At 48.3% G+C, this 16,520-nt stretch overlaps 1 protein-coding gene across 3 annotated transcripts in view; it reads right to left on the reverse strand.

Moving 5' to 3' along the window:
* agpat4 (1-acylglycerol-3-phosphate O-acyltransferase 4 (lysophosphatidic acid acyltransferase, delta)) overlaps positions 1–10,691 on the reverse strand; it is a 105,864-nt gene extending 95,173 nt beyond the window's left edge. Inside the window, exons 1-2 of one of the 3 annotated variants that reach the window (XM_078230128.1) lie at positions 10,448–10,691; positions 9,436–9,493 (exon numbers count right to left, since the gene is read on the reverse strand). The gene's annotated coding sequence lies outside the window, so the exon portion shown is untranslated. Of the gene's footprint in view, positions 1–9,435; positions 9,694–10,447 lie in introns of all 3 variants that reach the window. The other 2 variants (XM_078230127.1, XM_078230126.1) reach the window with 2 other exon arrangements.
* Positions 10,692–16,520: the final 5,829 nt, after the last annotated feature.

Genomic DNA, 16,520 nt, shown 5'->3' on the forward strand with positions numbered 1-16,520 from the left:
CTTCACTAAACTCGACTACAATTTCTTACGATCTGGAACTCTGGTTTTCATTTCCTCTGTTGTGTATTTAAAAATGGTTAGTCAGTTCTTTATTTTTTGAGCTCAATTGTTTGCTTTGTTACCCAAGTACATACTATTTTCCCTACATATCCTCGTTACATAATCAGCAACTGCCTATTCAATTATCGTAAAAAAGTTCAGGTGCCAGACGTTAAAAATCCAAAATAAAAATATACCATGAGCAGCATGGAGGGAGTGGTGCACTGTTGGAGGTGTTGCCTTTTAGAAGAGATATTAAGTTGATGCCTGCATTCTCAAGTGGCGTGAACAATACATAGCACTATTTTGAATAGCAGGGGAATTGCGCCATGGCTGAGAGTTGCATTTTCAACCACAAAATCAGATTATCTGGTCATTTTTTTTTCTAAATTGCCACTTGCTCGGTGTTCAAATTGGCTGCCACATTTCATACAATCCAACAGTGGACACTGGCAGCCAAGTGTTTCAAGGCATCCAGTGGTCATGAAACATGCTATACAAATACAAGTCTCTCTCTCCTCACCCCCCCCCCCCCCACCATCATCTTAAGACCTTTTAGCTTTCCCTTACAAACCCCCAATACATGTACGAATTCTATCTTTGCTCTTTACTGCTAATCCTGCCCATAAATCTTTCTAGATCTCATTAGTGCAGGAAGACAATTACACCATTATCTAAAGCTGCCTGGCTATCTCGTTCCTCTTTAAATCTCCCATTTCCCCTTCTCCCTACCTTAAAACCACATTACTTTACTTTCCCACCTCTTTTCACTCCAAATTAAGTATCCTCAAGTCTGAGAAGTAAAAATGATTGATTTCCATTGCTATGCTCAGGAGGGGCACAACTTCACCTTTGAATGCCTGCCCAGCCACTTTCCATCATATCTAAACCACTATACATGTTCATGACCTTTTACACTTTAAACACAGGTCTACTCATCTTCCTAATCTATTTTTAATTCCCCTTCTCTCTTGTCCCACTAGAATCTTGTCGCACTGCTTCCTAAACAGCACCCCCCATCCCAATTCTCCATTTCCAAAAGCCTACTAAAAGCTTTTCAGCAGTCTACCAACTGCTTTACACGTAGTGTTGTGATCTGTAAAACACTCTTGGGGAAATCATTCTGACATTGAAAAACACCACCTACAATTATGGAAACTGTTGCCCTAGTTACAGTTGTTGACGTAAATAACTGAAACATATTGAACATTCCAACAATAATTCTTACCACCAAATCAAACTTTTTTTAAAAAAGTTTAATTCCTTTCAGTCACATATTATTCTCCATGGAGCTCAGTACCTACAACAGCATGCAATGCCAAAAAAAGTTAAGTTTACCTACAAGGTATTCAAAGTAACACAGGGTTTTGATAAGAGTAAATAAACTGTTCCTGGTGGCAAGACTAGTCACCAGAGGACACAGATTTGGTAATTGGTCGAGAATCAGAAGGGATAAGGAAAATTGTTTTATTTTAAACACGTTATGCAGTGCTTGAAAGGTGATGAAAGTAGGTTCAAAAAGGGAATTGCATACATACTCGGAAGAACAAAATTGCAGGTCTTTGGGGAAAGAGTAGGAGAGCGAGACTAATTGGAAAGCTCTTTTCAAAGTTATATTTATCCACTTGCATTCAACCCTCCCCCCAAAAAATCAATTGTTTGCTTGCTACTGGAGCAATGTTGTACAAACATCCTTCACTGGAGACATGGATCCATTCCCCCACCACAGTAACGGCAGAGATGTCACAGAGCAAATGATAAATTCCTGATACATCTGACAATGATAATAGGCAATGAAACAAATAAAACATAGAAACTATTAACATGAGATGGACAAAGAGAGAGAGAGAGAGGGAAGACAAGAAACGGAGGGGAACAAAGATAGGAGAGAAATAAAAACAAGAAAAATGATAGCAAAAAAAGAGACATGAGAAATATGTACAGAATAAGGATGTAAAAGAAATAGGAAGAGGAAAAATATAGGCTTTTGTTCTATTTTGGGGCAACTGCTGTTGGTGAGATATTTCTGCTTTTCCCATTTACATTTCCTTTAGAGCCTTTTTGTTGTTTCTTGTCCTAAAACCATCTCATTTTGTCTGAACCATCAGCTATTTGTTATTTGATTTCAATCAAGCAGTCCTTCCCTTTTGAGTTTACTCTCTCTCCCTGCATCTGTACTTTCTGAAGTCTGTTCCATTTTATCAGAACTGGAAAAGTTAGAAAAGATCACGGGCGGAATCTTTAAAAAAATCTTGTAAGTGTCCAGCTAACGTGAAAACGGGGGAGTTGCTGGTCCGCTTTGCAGGCGAGAGTTTTCACGCCGAATCTTAAGCACTCAAGTCTTTGAAAATATGGGCTAGACCATTTCTTGCCACCAGAGGCAGTCAGCAGGCTTCATTTGCCAGACAGCCTGCAACTCAGATCGGAGCCACAAACTTCATAGGTGCAGAAAAAGCTAAAAAAGGAGCTTCTCTCCTGACACAACACTCCTGGGCCAGATACAGCCTCTCCTCCCACCCACATTACTGATCCCCTTACCAACTCCCCACCCCAGACCCCATTGCACATGGCCCCCTCCACCACCACTACTCACCCACTTCCCCGCCCCTCCCCCAGCTCACTGACATGACCCTCTCTCTCTTCCCCCTGCCCCGCCATCAGCACACCTGCAACTGCTAACTTGGCTTCCCCTCCATGGTAACAAAACTGCATTTAACTCACAGGGGTGCTCTAATGGTCACGTGACTCACCCAAACTGCCTTCAGCTGATCTGCCCTAACAAGGGACAGCTCCATTAAAAAACCCCAAGGATGGACAGACTGGCAGCAGTGCAGGAAGAAACGGCCTCCAGAAAGACAGCTCCCCGTTTTTCTGATGGTGACCTGGCCAGGTTGCTGAAGGTGGTGGAGGCAAGGCAGGACACCCTCTTACCCCCCAGTAGGACAGCGTCCCAGGGGTAGGAAGGCAATGGCAGCATGTGTTAGTGCCAGGGCACGGGCCAAGAGAACCGGAAAGCAATGCCGCAAAAAACTAAATGACTTAATCTGGGCAGAAAGGGCAATTCGCACCTTCCCCCTAAATGATCTCCGACTCCCCCACCCCCAGCATGCTTCCAACCAATGGCCCCCAAGCACCGCCCTCCTTTCCCCCTAAAGAGAATCACAACCCTTGCCCTCAAGGGCTACCGCTGGCACCCTGTAGGACTCGTGCCATCAGATTTTACATGGCTCCTTCTGTCTCGACAGGAGACGAATGTCCATAATCACTGGGAGAAGGCCAAGGCAGGGGTAGTGTGCCTGTGATCCGGGTTCTCACCCCCTTCGAGGAGCAGGCACTGGAGAGGAGGGGATGCGGACCATTAGCGACGGCATGGTTGGGCTGGAGCATAGAAGCGAGTGCCAATCCTCCACTTGTTGGTGAAATCTCAAGTAAGTTGCATGTAGCCCAGATTCCTCTCCCTCCCTTGCACTTAAACTGGTGTCCTGTGTTGCAGGAAGGGACCCTGATGCATGTGGACCATCTGGCATCATGGCCTCCACTGCTGCTCCCACCCATCCTGCCCCAACAGCTCAAAAGACTCCTCGGGGGAAGCCGATGCAGGGATCTCCGAGGCCGGCACCAGTTTTGCGTCAGCTTCCACCTCGCAACTCACCATCCCAGAGACTCTCACATCGGTGTGTCAAGCTACTGGCGAGGCATCTGGGTCACTCTCTGGTGTGCACGACACATCTGCTGATTTACATCAGGTGGAGGAGGGAAGATCCGAGGCCTCTGGCATGCGGGGTCCTGGCGGAGGCGAGGACTCAGCTGGTCCCAGGCTACATGCTGGACCTTTGCGAGCACTTCTCCCTCAGCTGCTGGAGACGCAGCAACAGAGCCAGGGAATGCAGGAGGGGCTGACAGTAACACTGCGAGGCTTGTGGGAGGAATACCAAAGCTTTCAGGTGGACCGGCTATGGCTCGTCTTGCGTAGTTCCCAGGCCAACACTGCAAGGGTGACAACCGCGGTGGAAAGTCTGGAGCAGGAAATCCTCACCATGAGTGACAGAGTCCAAGCGATGTCCAAGTCACAACAGGCCATGCCAGAGCCCCAGAGAGCCTGGCCGAGTCATAGCAGGGGTCAGCTGAGGGCCTCAACAGACTTCGCGATTCTGCGACCCATGGCTGAGAGCTTGAAGGAGACCCAGCGGGACAGTGCTGGGACACAGCGGGCTATGGCTACAGCCCCTGAGAGCATGGCCCACTCACAGAGGGTCATAGAAGAGAGACTGCAGAGCTTGCAGGAGACCCAGCGGACTATGGAGCAGCCTTTGAGAACGTGGCACAGAAAGTCATGGCTAAGTGGCTGCAGAGCACAGCCCAGTCTCAGAGGGCATTTGCTGATGCCGTTGACTGATGGTCCCCGACTCAGAGGGCCGTCGCCATCATGGCAAGAACGCAGGTGGTCCTCCAGGACTGGCAGTACCAGGTGACACCAGAGCTTCTGGAGCTCACTGCAGAAGCACCGCCATTCTATGGAGTGACCCAAGGGCCAAAAGGAACTACGAGAGAGGAGGAAGGGCTCGAGCCTGTGCCAGGGCCTTCCACTTAGGAGACAGCTCACCTTCTGACTGCCCCCTTCCAGACACTGGGGCATCTGAGGGGCAGTGGGATGAAGAGGGTGTCATGGATACCCCTGACACCTGGAAGCCAGCAAGGGCACTTAAGGTCGAGGCCCTCCAGAGGACAATCACAGGCCACAGGGCGGTACGCAGCTGGCCACCTCCAATGAACATCCTGGGGAGATGAGACATAGTGGTAGGCCACTTAAAGTTAAGTAGCAGCAGCACTAAGATGGCACGGGTGAAGGGCAATACTAGTTTAGGTAGAATATTTAGGCACTTTAAAGTCTCACGTTCACACGTTTTTATATTATCACTTATTTGGAAGGCATTTTTATTGGCACCAATAAGTGTTATTTCACCTCATACCTGTGACTAATTTGTCTTTGATTGGCCTCTGACAGGAACGTACTTACCCTAATGGTTGCTGAGGGACCCTGTACATTGATGATAGTGGGGGAGGCCCCTCATCACACCGTCATAGAGGTTTACAGCATGGAAATAGGCCCTTCGGCCCAACTTGTCCATGCTGCCCTTTTTTTTTTAAAAACCCCAAGCTAATCCCAATTGCCCGCATTTGGCCCATATCCCTCTATACCCATCGTACCCATGTAACTATCTAAATGCTTTAAAAGATAAAATTGTACCCGCCTCTACTACTACCTCTGGCAGCTTGTTCCAGACACTTACGACCCTCTGAAAAAAAATTGCCCCTCTGGGCACTTTTGTATCTCTCCCCTCTCACCTTAAATTCAGGAAAGTCAGGGGGCAGAGTTGAATATGGTTGCCATCACAAAGGAGAAAGTGCTAGAGAAACTAAAAGGTCTGAAAATTGATAAATCTCCGGGCCCAGATGGGCTACATCCTAGAGTTCTAAAGGAGATAGCTGAAGAAATAGTGGAGGCGTTAGTTATGATCTTTCAAAAGTCACTGGAGTCAGGGAAAGTCCCAGAGGATTGGAAAATTGCTGTTGTAACCCCACTGTTCAAGAAGGGAACAAGAAAAAAGATGGAAAATTATAGGCCAATTAGCCTAACCTCAGTTGTTGGCAAAATTTTAGAATCCATCGTTAAGGATGAGATTTCTAAATTCTTGGAAGTGCAGGGTCGGATTAAGACAAGTCAGCATGGATTTAGTAAGGGGAGGTCGTGCCTGACAAACCTGTTAGAGTTCTTTGAAGAGATAACAAATAGGTTAGACCAAGGAGAGCCAATGGATGTTATCTATCTTGACTTCCAAAAGGCCTTTGACAAGGTGCCTCACGGGAGACTGCTGAGTAAAATAAGGGCCCATGGTATTCGAGGCAAGGTACTAACATGGATTGACGATTGGCTGTCAGACAGAAGGCAGAGAGTTGGGATAAAAGGTTCTTTCTCAGAATGGCAACCGGTGACAAGTGGTGTCCCGCAGGGTTCAGTGTTGGGGCCACAGCTGTTCTCTTTATATATTAACGATCTAGATGACGGGACTGGGAGCATTCTGGCCAAGTTTGCCGATGATACAAAGATAGGTGGAGGGGCAGGTAGTATTGAGGAGGTGGGGAGGCTGCAGAAAGATTTAGACAGTTTAGGAGAGTGGTCCAAGAAGTGGCTGATGAAATTCAACGTGGGCAAGTGCGAGGTCGTACACTTTGGAAAAAAGAATAGAGGCATGGACTATTTTCTAAACGGTGACAAAATTCATAATGCTAAAGTGCAAAGGGACTTGGGAGTCCTAGTCCAGGATTCTCTAAAGGTAAACTTGCAGGTTGAGTCCGTAATTAAGAAAGCAAATGTAATGTTGTCATTTATCTCAAGAGGCTTGGAATACAAAAGCAGGGATGTACTTCTGAGGCTTTATAAAGCACTGGTTAGGCCCCATTTGGAGTACTGTGAGCAATTTTGGGCCCCACACCTCAGGAAGGACATACTGGCACTGGAGCGGGTCCAGCGGAGATTCACACGGATGATCCCAGGAATGGTAGGCCTGACATACGATGAACGTCTGAGGATCGTGGGATTATATTCATTGGAGTTTAGGAGGTTGAGGGGAGATCTGATAGAAACTTACAAGATAATGAACGGCTTAGATAGGATGGACGTAGGGAAGTTGTTTCCATTAACAGGGGAGACTAGGACGCGGGGGCACAGCCTTAGAATAAAAGGGAGTCACTTTAGAACAGAGATGAGGAGAAATTTCTTCAGCCAGAGAGTGGTGGGTCTGTGGAATTCATTGCCACAGAGGGCTGTGGAGGCCGAGACGTTGAGCGTCTTCAAGACAGAAATTGATAAATTCTTGATTTCTCGAGGAATTAAGGGCTATGGGGAGAGAGCGGGTAAATGGAGTTGAAATCAACCATGATTGAATGGTGGAGTGGACTCGATGGGCCGAATGGCCTTACTTCCGCTCCTATGTCTTATGGTCTTATGGTCTAAACCTATGCCCTCTAGTTTTAGACTCCCCTACCTTTGGGAAAAGATATTGACTATCTACCTTGTCTATGCCCCTCATTATTTTATAGACCTCTATAAGGTCACCCCTCAGCCTCCTACGCTCCAGAGAAAAAAGTCCCAGTCTATTCAGCCTCTCCTAACTCAATCCATCAAGTCCCGGTAGCATCCTAGTAAATCTTTTCTGCGCTCTTTCTAGTTTAATAATATCCTTTCTATAATAGGGTGACCAGAATTGCACACAGTATTCCAAGTGTGGCCTTACCAATGTCTTGTACAACTTCAACAAGACATCCCAACTCCTGTATTCAATGTTCTGACCAATGAAACCAAGCATGCCGAATGCCTTCTTCACCACTCTGTCCACCTGTGACTCCATTTTCAAGGAGCTATGAACATGTACCTCTAGATCTCTGTTCTGTAACTCTCCCCAACGCCCTATCATTAACTGAGTAAGTCCTGCCCTGGTTCAATCTACCAAAATGCATCACCTCACATTTGTCTAAATTAAACTCCATCTGCCATTCGTCAGCCCACTGGCCCAATTGATCAAGATCCCGTTGCAATTGGAGATAACACCGTCGACTATGCCACCAATCTTGGTGTCATCTGCTACTGTGAAAATCAAGGCGCTCAAATAATTCACTGGCTACAGCGAGTGGTATGCATTGGCAGCAGCTTACAGCATCTGCTATGGCATCCCCAGTACCAAAGGGAGATTCTCTCTCACCCCACAGCACTGCATGGGTGTTTAGTGCTCCCTTACCCACCACCCAGATGTGGGCCCAGGTGCCGGCATGCATGTGAAGCTCAGGTAGGAATCAGACTAGTTTGCACCAGAGCATCATCACAATGGCACAAAGCAAGTCATCATCACCCTCCTGCCTTCCACAGAAACTCACTAAACACAGCATACCCAGGCCCATCTCTCTGGTGTTACAATGTTGCAGGAGATTGTAGGACAGCACACCACCACAACATGGGACAATATCAGGGGGCTATATTGGAAGGCCCCACCAGAGCAGTCCAGGCACCTGGACCGCATTTTGAGGAGCCCCATGCACTGCTCCACTATTGAACAGGTGGCAACATGGGCCTCATTATGTCGGGTCTCAGGCATCCACACAGGCGCCATCAGCCATGCCCCTCATGAGCCATCTCTGCAACCTAGGCTCCTCCTCAAAGACCTCCAGGACATCCGAGCTCCTCAATATAAAACTGTCATGCACACTGCTGGAGTATCTGGCACAGACGTTCATGATGTTCAGCTGATCGTCACACACCAACTGCACATTTATTGAATGGAAGCTCTTTCTGTTCATAAATCTTCCTGGATTCTTCACTGGGGCCTTAAGGGTGACGTGGATGCAGTCTATAGACCCGTGTACATTTGACATCCCTGCGAATCCTGCAGCTCAGTCTTCCTGCTGGGCCTGGTCCAGGTCAAATTTAATATACTGGCCAACCCGGGCATCCATGACCTCCTTCACATACTTGTGGATGGATGATTGGGAAATGCCACAAAAGGTCTCCACTGGTGGTCTGGAAGGACCTGGTGCTGTAAAAGATTAAGGCGGCCATCACTTTCATAGCCACCGGGAGTGGGTGCACCCGTGCCCAGGTCCTGCAAATGGCACAGGTGTCGCACTGTCTCCTTTTGGAGCTGGAGCCATTGATAGCACATGATGTCTGCAATTGCTCAAAGGACACTCGTGTGCGGAACTGCCAGGGTCTCTGCTCTTTCCTTCTCCTGCCAACCTCTTGCTCCCTCAGGGCGAATGGCGGCCACATCCTGCCTCCGGCAGCTGTCTCTCTCTACTTCCGAGGGTGGTGGGGCCTGGGTCTCCTCTGCCCACAATCCAGCAGCAACCAAAACAACAGCAAGATCAATTGGTTGCACTGCAAAAGCCATCTTGTCACTCTGAAGAGGGGAAGAGAGACAGATGGAGGGGGTAAAACATTTCCACTCACTTCCAGCAACACACACACACCCCACATTCCCCCCCAACACACTCCCCATATCCCCTCCCCCTCCCCCCACTCACAAACACACACCCAGAGCCTAAGCAGTAGTGGCCCCAGACATTGCTGCTTGACAAGTCCCGAGGCTGCAGCACTGCCACTTCAGAGAGTTTCCAGCCCATCCCCCAACAGCGCTTGCTGCTACCAGCACTAGGACCCAGAATCAGCGCTAAGTCCCAAGGTCAGCACTTTAACCCAGGTCTGTGCCAAGAGGCTGAAGTTGGACCCCGTGAGTAACAACAGCCCCTCACACACTTGCAGGCCCCCCAATTTGAAACGCAACATGGTGCCACAAACCCCCCCCCCCCCCCCCGAGCAGATTGAAAGCAGAAACTTAGACTTACCTCCTCGCTCACGCACCTGAAACCGACTTTTATACTTGTTTTTTTCCAACTGATCCAGCTGCAGTGAACAAGATCGTTAAGGCAGGTGAGCTGGGATGATTGGGAGTGAAGCTCGCTAATTACATTCGTGATGAATGCAAATTGACGTTTTGGATGGGGTCCCAATCGTGCCAATTTATCGCGTTAAATAGGAATGGGCGTGAAAACGAGCACCATTCCTGCTAGTCGCATCATACCCGATTTTACTACTTTTTCCCACTGCAAAACAGACACAATGAGGTCGTAAAATTCTGTTCCATAAGCCAGAAACATTAACTTGTTTTCCCTCTCCATAGGTGCTGCCTTTTCCCACCATTTTTTTTTAGTATAATATAGTACTTTGCTTTCCAATACAGTAAAACATATTTGGATCCTCAAATAAACATTCACTGGGAGGGGGGGGGAGGGAGGGGGAAACGAGTATTTAAACGTAAATATTTTTAAGTTATAGAAAACAATTTCTGGTCTCCGTCCTTAAATTGACAAGTTGGACGTTTCTACGACAGTGCAATGGCACAGGAGTTTGTATAAATGGTGCACAGTGTAATTTTAAATTCTCAAAGAATGCTGCGTGACAACTGTTGGATGTGACAGTAAGTTTTAAATGCTAAACCTGCTCACTCAGGTGCAAGTAAAATGGTCCCACGGTATTATTTTGAAGAGCGGGGAGCCAACCCGCGTCCTCTTTACTATTATTTATCCCCTGACCACTTCACAAAAAGATTATCTGGTCATTGTCACGCTGCCCGCTGTTTGTCAGAGCTCGCTATGTGGAAATTGACGATGAGGTTTCCACATTATAACAGCGAAGACACTTCCGAAAGGGCGTTATAGCCAACGAAATATTTTTGGATGTTCCGAGAAGTCGCAATAAAATGCACAGCTTTTGATTAAACTCCAACGCTGCTGCCCGGGGCGAGAAAAGATGTTCAATACCAACCTAACCGGGTTTATTTATCCATTCTGTGCTTACCAATACACCATCGGCATGCAGTCAACCTCTTGGTTCTCCACTGAAGGGAGCGAGCTTAAATACTTTCTCCGCATCCCATGCCTTCAATTTAGTTAAGTTACTGTCTTCCTCTCTCACTCCATTGTCGCCCGCATTTTCAGCAGCTTCTTTTAAAAACTTCAACAGCCCTGCTCTCTGCCTGTGTCAGTTTTGACTGAAATCAAACTGAGACGGTCACCTTTAAAAAGACGCCCATTTGGTGTGGAGCGTCTGGCGGTTCGGCTCGGATGGAGAGCGCACTGGGGCCCATCCCCCTCCCTTTCAGGCGCCGGCCTCCCACTGAGCACGCGCCCCGCCCTGCCCCGCCCATCCGGCTCGAGAGCGCAGGCGGTTGGAACGAAGAGCCTGGTTTGAATTAGCAACGGCTCGAGTCACCTCAGCAGGATAAAATTCACCGAGGATTGGGCTAGGTTCTGACAGCCACCAGTGTGTTTGACTATAAAAACGTTTCCGTTCAGCAGTCTTACAGCGTTAACTCATATTTCTTTCTCTACAGCTGCTGCCAGACCTGCTGAGCAGTCGGTATTCAGTTCAGATTTTCCAATAGCTGAGGTATGAAGTGAGATTGCGATGAAGGCAGATTCAATTGAACAATGCTGCGATTCTGCTTTTGCAGCTGGTTTGAATACTATTTTCATCTTGACCCCCCCCCCCCCCAACCAAACTCTCGGCGTTGAACACTAGGGTGGTCAGGAACAACTAACCCAATTTGGTCCTCACAACTCCACATATTCACTGGCTGGAAATCAAGTGTATCGGAGCCCCAGTTGATTTTCCCACCCTGTCGCCAGGGACCCGGAGGTTAGCGGTGGTGCCTTGTCAGCAAATTGTAAAACCCTCCTGCCGTATTGCCGCCAACAACTCTATTGTCTGGTTATACAAGGGTGGCTTTTGGCCATAGAATGAGTATTCATCTCTCAGCCTGTCACCTCGTTCATTAGCATTTTCCAAGAGAAAAGTTTGAAGTATAAAAACGAACAACTGGGTGGCATCAGCATCAAAAGCCATGCAATATTAGATGGGAAGATCCTTTTGGGCTAAATGAATGCAAGGGTGAGAGTTAAAGAGCTTCTGGCGACACCTGAGGGTGTAAAGTGCAACCTGCTGTGTAAACATCATCTTGTAATGTTTGAAAGTATTTTAATGTGGTATGATGGGGAGATAATGACTGGAAGCAAAATATGCTTGGAACACTTAATATTGTTTTCTTGGATTTGCTATGGTTCTTAAAAGGGCTTTCTGTATTCAATCCAGGTGGATGGAGTGATGGTTACATCATTCAAACTGATTGTGACCACCTTCAGTTCCCCCACCTGCATATTTGTGGCCTGCACTGCTGACTGGAGATAAGGCTTTCAAAGCTTCCCCTAAAGGACACCTGTGGCCCCATTTTAAAGATCTTTTCAGGCAATATGAGCATTTTGTTGCCCATCCCCAGTTGTCCAGGAGAAAGTAGTGGTGTGGTGAAAGTACACCTACAGTGGTGTTTGGAAGGGAGTTCCAGAATTTTGATCCAATGACATACAGTCCCAAGTCAGGTGCTGGTCAATAGCAACCCCAGGTTGTTGATCGTGGGAGAATTCAGCAACTAAATGTCATGGGGAGATGAAGGCAAAATACTGTGGATGCTGGAATCTGAAACAAAAACACAAAATCTGGAAAATCTCAGCGGGTCTGACAGCATCTGTGGAGAGAGAATGGAGCCAACGTTTTGAATCAGGGTCATCCTGACTCAACGTTGGCTCTATTCTCTCTCCACAGATGCGGTCAGACGGACTTAAATTTTCCAGCATTTTCTGTTTTTGTGTCATGGGGAGATGGTTAAATTGAAAATGGTTATTTCCTGGCACTGAAGTGACGGAGGTGGTCACATAGTAGTCTTGTCACTGGACTACTAATCCAGAGACCCAAGTTCAAATCCTACCACGATAGCTGGTGTGATTTGAATTCAGTTTTTTTTTAAATGGTCATTAAAAACCTTTTGGGAAGGGAACCTGGTCTGGCCGACAGGTGAATCCAAAACCATAGCAATATGGTTGACTCTTAAATGCTCTCTGAAATATCCTAGCAAGCCACGCTACAAAAGAGGAATGAAACTGGACAGATCACCTTAGGCATCGACCTAGGCACTGGAAATGATACTGGCTCTGTAAAGTCCTCCTTACAAATATTTTGAGGGCATGTGCCAAAATAGTCATGCTCATGGAATCATACTTCACAGACAATGTCTCCGACATCACCAGGACACATCCAGCAGAGGTGGCACAGTGACATACAGTCAGGAGGGAGTTGCCCTGAGAGTCCTCAACATAGCCTCCAGTCCCCATGAAGTTTCGTGGCATCAGGTCGAATATGAGCAAGGAAACCCTCAAGTACTCCATGTTGGAGGAAGTACAGAAGGGGACAAGGATGCAGAATGTACTGCAAGCGGGGGGCCTTCAATGTCTATCACCAAGAGCGCATCGATAGCACCACCACAGACCAAACTGGTTGAATCCTAAAGGAATCTGAAAGCTGCTAGGCTAGGTCTGTCGCAGGTGGCAAGAAGAGGATAAAACATACTTGGCCTCAACCTCACTAACCTGCCTGCCACTCATGCATCTGTCCATGACATGAATCAGTAGGAGTAACCACCACAGTCTTTATTTCGTGGAGATAAAGTCCCATCTTTACATATCCAGTGTTGGGTGGCACTACCACTGCGCTAAATGTGATAGACATTGAACAGATCTAGCAACTGGGCATCCATGGAGATGCTATGAGCCATCAGCAGCATTATACTCAACCACGATCTGTAACTTCATGGCTCAGCATATCCCGCATTCCACCAAGCCAAAGGACCAACACTGATTCAATGAAGAGTGCAGGAGGGCATGCCAGGAGCCACACCTAGCATATTTTAAAAATGAGGTGTCAACCTGGTGAAGCTATAACACAGGACTACATGCGTGCCAAAAACAGCAAGTGATAGTTCAAAGTGATCCCACAACCAGCAGATCAGATCTAAGCTGTAATCTTTTCACAAACAGCCAGTGACTGGTGGTGGACAATTAGACAACTCACTGGAGAAGGCAGCTCCACAAATGTCCCATCTCAATGATGGAGAAGCCCAGCACATCAGTGCAAAAGATAATGCTGAAGCATTTGTGACAATCATCAGCCAGAAGTGCTGAGTGGATGATCCATCTCAGCCTCCTCCAGAGGTCCCCAGCATCACAGATGCCAGTATCCAGCCAATTTTAGAACTGAAGGCACCGGATACTGAAAAGGCTATGGACCCTGACAATATTCCAGCAATAGTACTGAAGACTTGTGCTCCAGAATTTGCAGTGGCCCTAGCCAAGCTGTAACACTGGCATCTACATGGCAAATTGAAAAATTGCCAAGGTATATCCTCTACACAAAACAGGACAAATCCAACCTGGCCAATCACCGCCCCATCAGTCTACTCTCAATCATCAGCAAAGTGATGGAAAGAGCCATCAACAGTGCAATCAAGTGGCACTTGCTTAGCAAAACCTGTTTACTAACACTCAGTTTTGAGTTCCATCAGAGCCACTTAGTTCCTGATGTCATTACATTCTTGGTTCAAAGATAGGCAAAAGAGCTGAACTCCAGAGATGAGATGGCTGTCTTTTATATTAAGGCCTCATTTGACCACGTGTGGCATCAAGGAGCCCTAGCAAAACTGGAGTTAATGGGGAGGAAACTCTCCACTGGTTGGAGTCATATCTAGCACCAAAGGAAGGTGGTTGTTGAAAACTCTTCTTTCCCAACCAAACAAACAAAATCAAATTAACTTAGGGACAACTCAAAAGGGGCAGCTCCCTAAAAAGGAGAGGAACCGCCTGAAACAGAAGACAAAGCAGAAAGGAAACTTAAAACATGAAATTAAAATGTGATTAAAGGGATCAATAGTACTCCCCAGTCCCTGCGGTGCCCAATGGGCATGGAAGGTATCAACTGTGCCCTCAGACACCACATGCTCTCTTTCCAGGGACACCCGGCCGTGAATGTAGCCACGGTAGAGGGGCAGACAGTCAGGTTGTTCGACCCCCTTGATTGCCCGCTGCCTGGACCTGTAGATGGCACGCCTCGCCAGGCCCAGGTTCACGAGGAGGTCATCCTCCTTCCCCGCCCCGGGTAGTCAGGAGCGTGGGACTGAAGTACAAATAAATCAGTAAAAGGTTTTTGAGAAAACTGAAACATAGACATGGTCCATAGACTCCATAAGGTTGCAAAAAGGGCATGCTAGGGAGCCCGTGAACCAATGCAACCTACAATTGGATGGTACTGCTGCGTGCAACAGCCTCCACCCCAGGTCCCCGACGGGGGGAGAAATCTCTCCATAAGGGACCTCCGCCACCTGTTGGCAACAAGGCCACCAAGATGTATCTGGGTGACGGGCGAGGACGCGGTAGTAGAAGGTGTGCAGCAGCAGCCCGTACAGGAAACGCCTCAGTGTGGTAGCAAAGGGCACGGTAGGCATTTCCACGAGGCGGCTCAAGCTGTGGGGCACCTGACCTAGGGGGGTGGGTCTAGGCTTGGGGCCAATGTGAAATTCCGTCCCAGCAGGGCTCGGGCGGGATCCCACCGCACAGTTGCACCTCCGAGACCACATGTGCCCTCAGGTCTGAGCACGACCATCCTAAGGTCTTGGATGGCTTTGGCCGCGTGCCTAATAGCCACCCCCATGCATTCAGCCAGCTCGTGGGGGTTTAGTCAGCCCACTCCTCTGCCACCCAGCACGTCCCCGATCCTGGTCACCCCAGCATCCATGGCCCTCCTCTCCTCCAGTCACCTGATGTTATATGGTTGGAGGAGCGGATTCCTGGGCAGCGGCTCTCGCACGATAGCCGCTACTCCTGATGGGGGAGAGCTGCGGCGCAAGGCGAGCATGTTCCAGACTTTGAGGAGGTCCAGGTAAAAGATAGACAGCGCCTTGCAAGGAGGTCCGAAGACGCCCCAGATTTATGTACAGGAGCTGCACATCATAATTCAGGCTGTGCACCTGGCCGAAGAAATACGTTACCAGGGCACACCATTGTGGAGGAGACTCGACTAAAAGATAACTGCAGGGTCTGGAGGCGGAAGGTCACCACCTAGGTGCGAAGGCACACCAGTGCCTGACTGCCCTCCCTAAGCGGGAGATACAGAACCTCAGCATGGACCCAGTGCAGTCTGTTGTCCCAGAAGAACCGGACGAGGGTTCTCTGGATGTTTGTGACAAAGTCAGAGGGCGGGGGGGGGGGGTCACAGTGACCAACCGGTACCACAGCATGGAGGTGATCAGCTGGTTTATGACAAGGACTCGTGCCCTGTAAGACGGCACTTGGAGCAGTCCTGTTCAGCAACTCAGGCAAGCGGTGACTTTGGTCTCCAGCTCCTGCCAGTTCACCAGCCAGGATTCCTCAGCCAGGCAAAGGTGGACTCCCAAGTAGAGGAGGTTGGTCCTGCTCCAGGTGAAAGGCCTGAACTCCTTCGGGAGGGGGTTCATCTGCCACGGACCGACCAGGAGTCCGGAGCATTTGGCCCAGTTGATCCTGGCAAAGGGTCAGTCGGGTCCATGAACATGAGGAGCACGTCATGGGCGTAAGCCGACAGGACCACCCCGACACCCGGCCCGCACAGAGTCAAACTTGACAACCTCCTCTGCAAGAGGTGCAGGAATGGCTCCATGCAAATCGAATACAGTTGGTCAGACAAGGGGCAGCCCTGCCACACTCCTCTCCCAAAGTAAAGGGGCACTGTCAGGGACCCGTTAACTAAGGTGGTTGTTGGAGGTCAGTTATCTCAGCTTCAGGACATCACTGCAAGAGTTCCTCAGGATAACCATTTTCAGCTGCTTCAATTACCTTCCTTTCATTATAAAGGCCAGATGGAGGAATGATAATTGAAGCGGTTACTAGGACACTATCCCGAGAAACTCCTGCAGTGATTTATTGAAACGGAGAGAATTGGCCTCCATCAACTATCTTCTTTTATGCTAGGTATGACTCCAGCCAGTGGAGAGCTTTCCCCGCATTCCCATTGC

The sequence above is a fragment of the Mustelus asterias genome, chromosome 15 (assembly GCF_964213995.1).
Source record: "Mustelus asterias chromosome 15, sMusAst1.hap1.1, whole genome shotgun sequence".
Taxonomy (NCBI): Eukaryota; Metazoa; Chordata; class Chondrichthyes; order Carcharhiniformes; family Triakidae; genus Mustelus; species Mustelus asterias.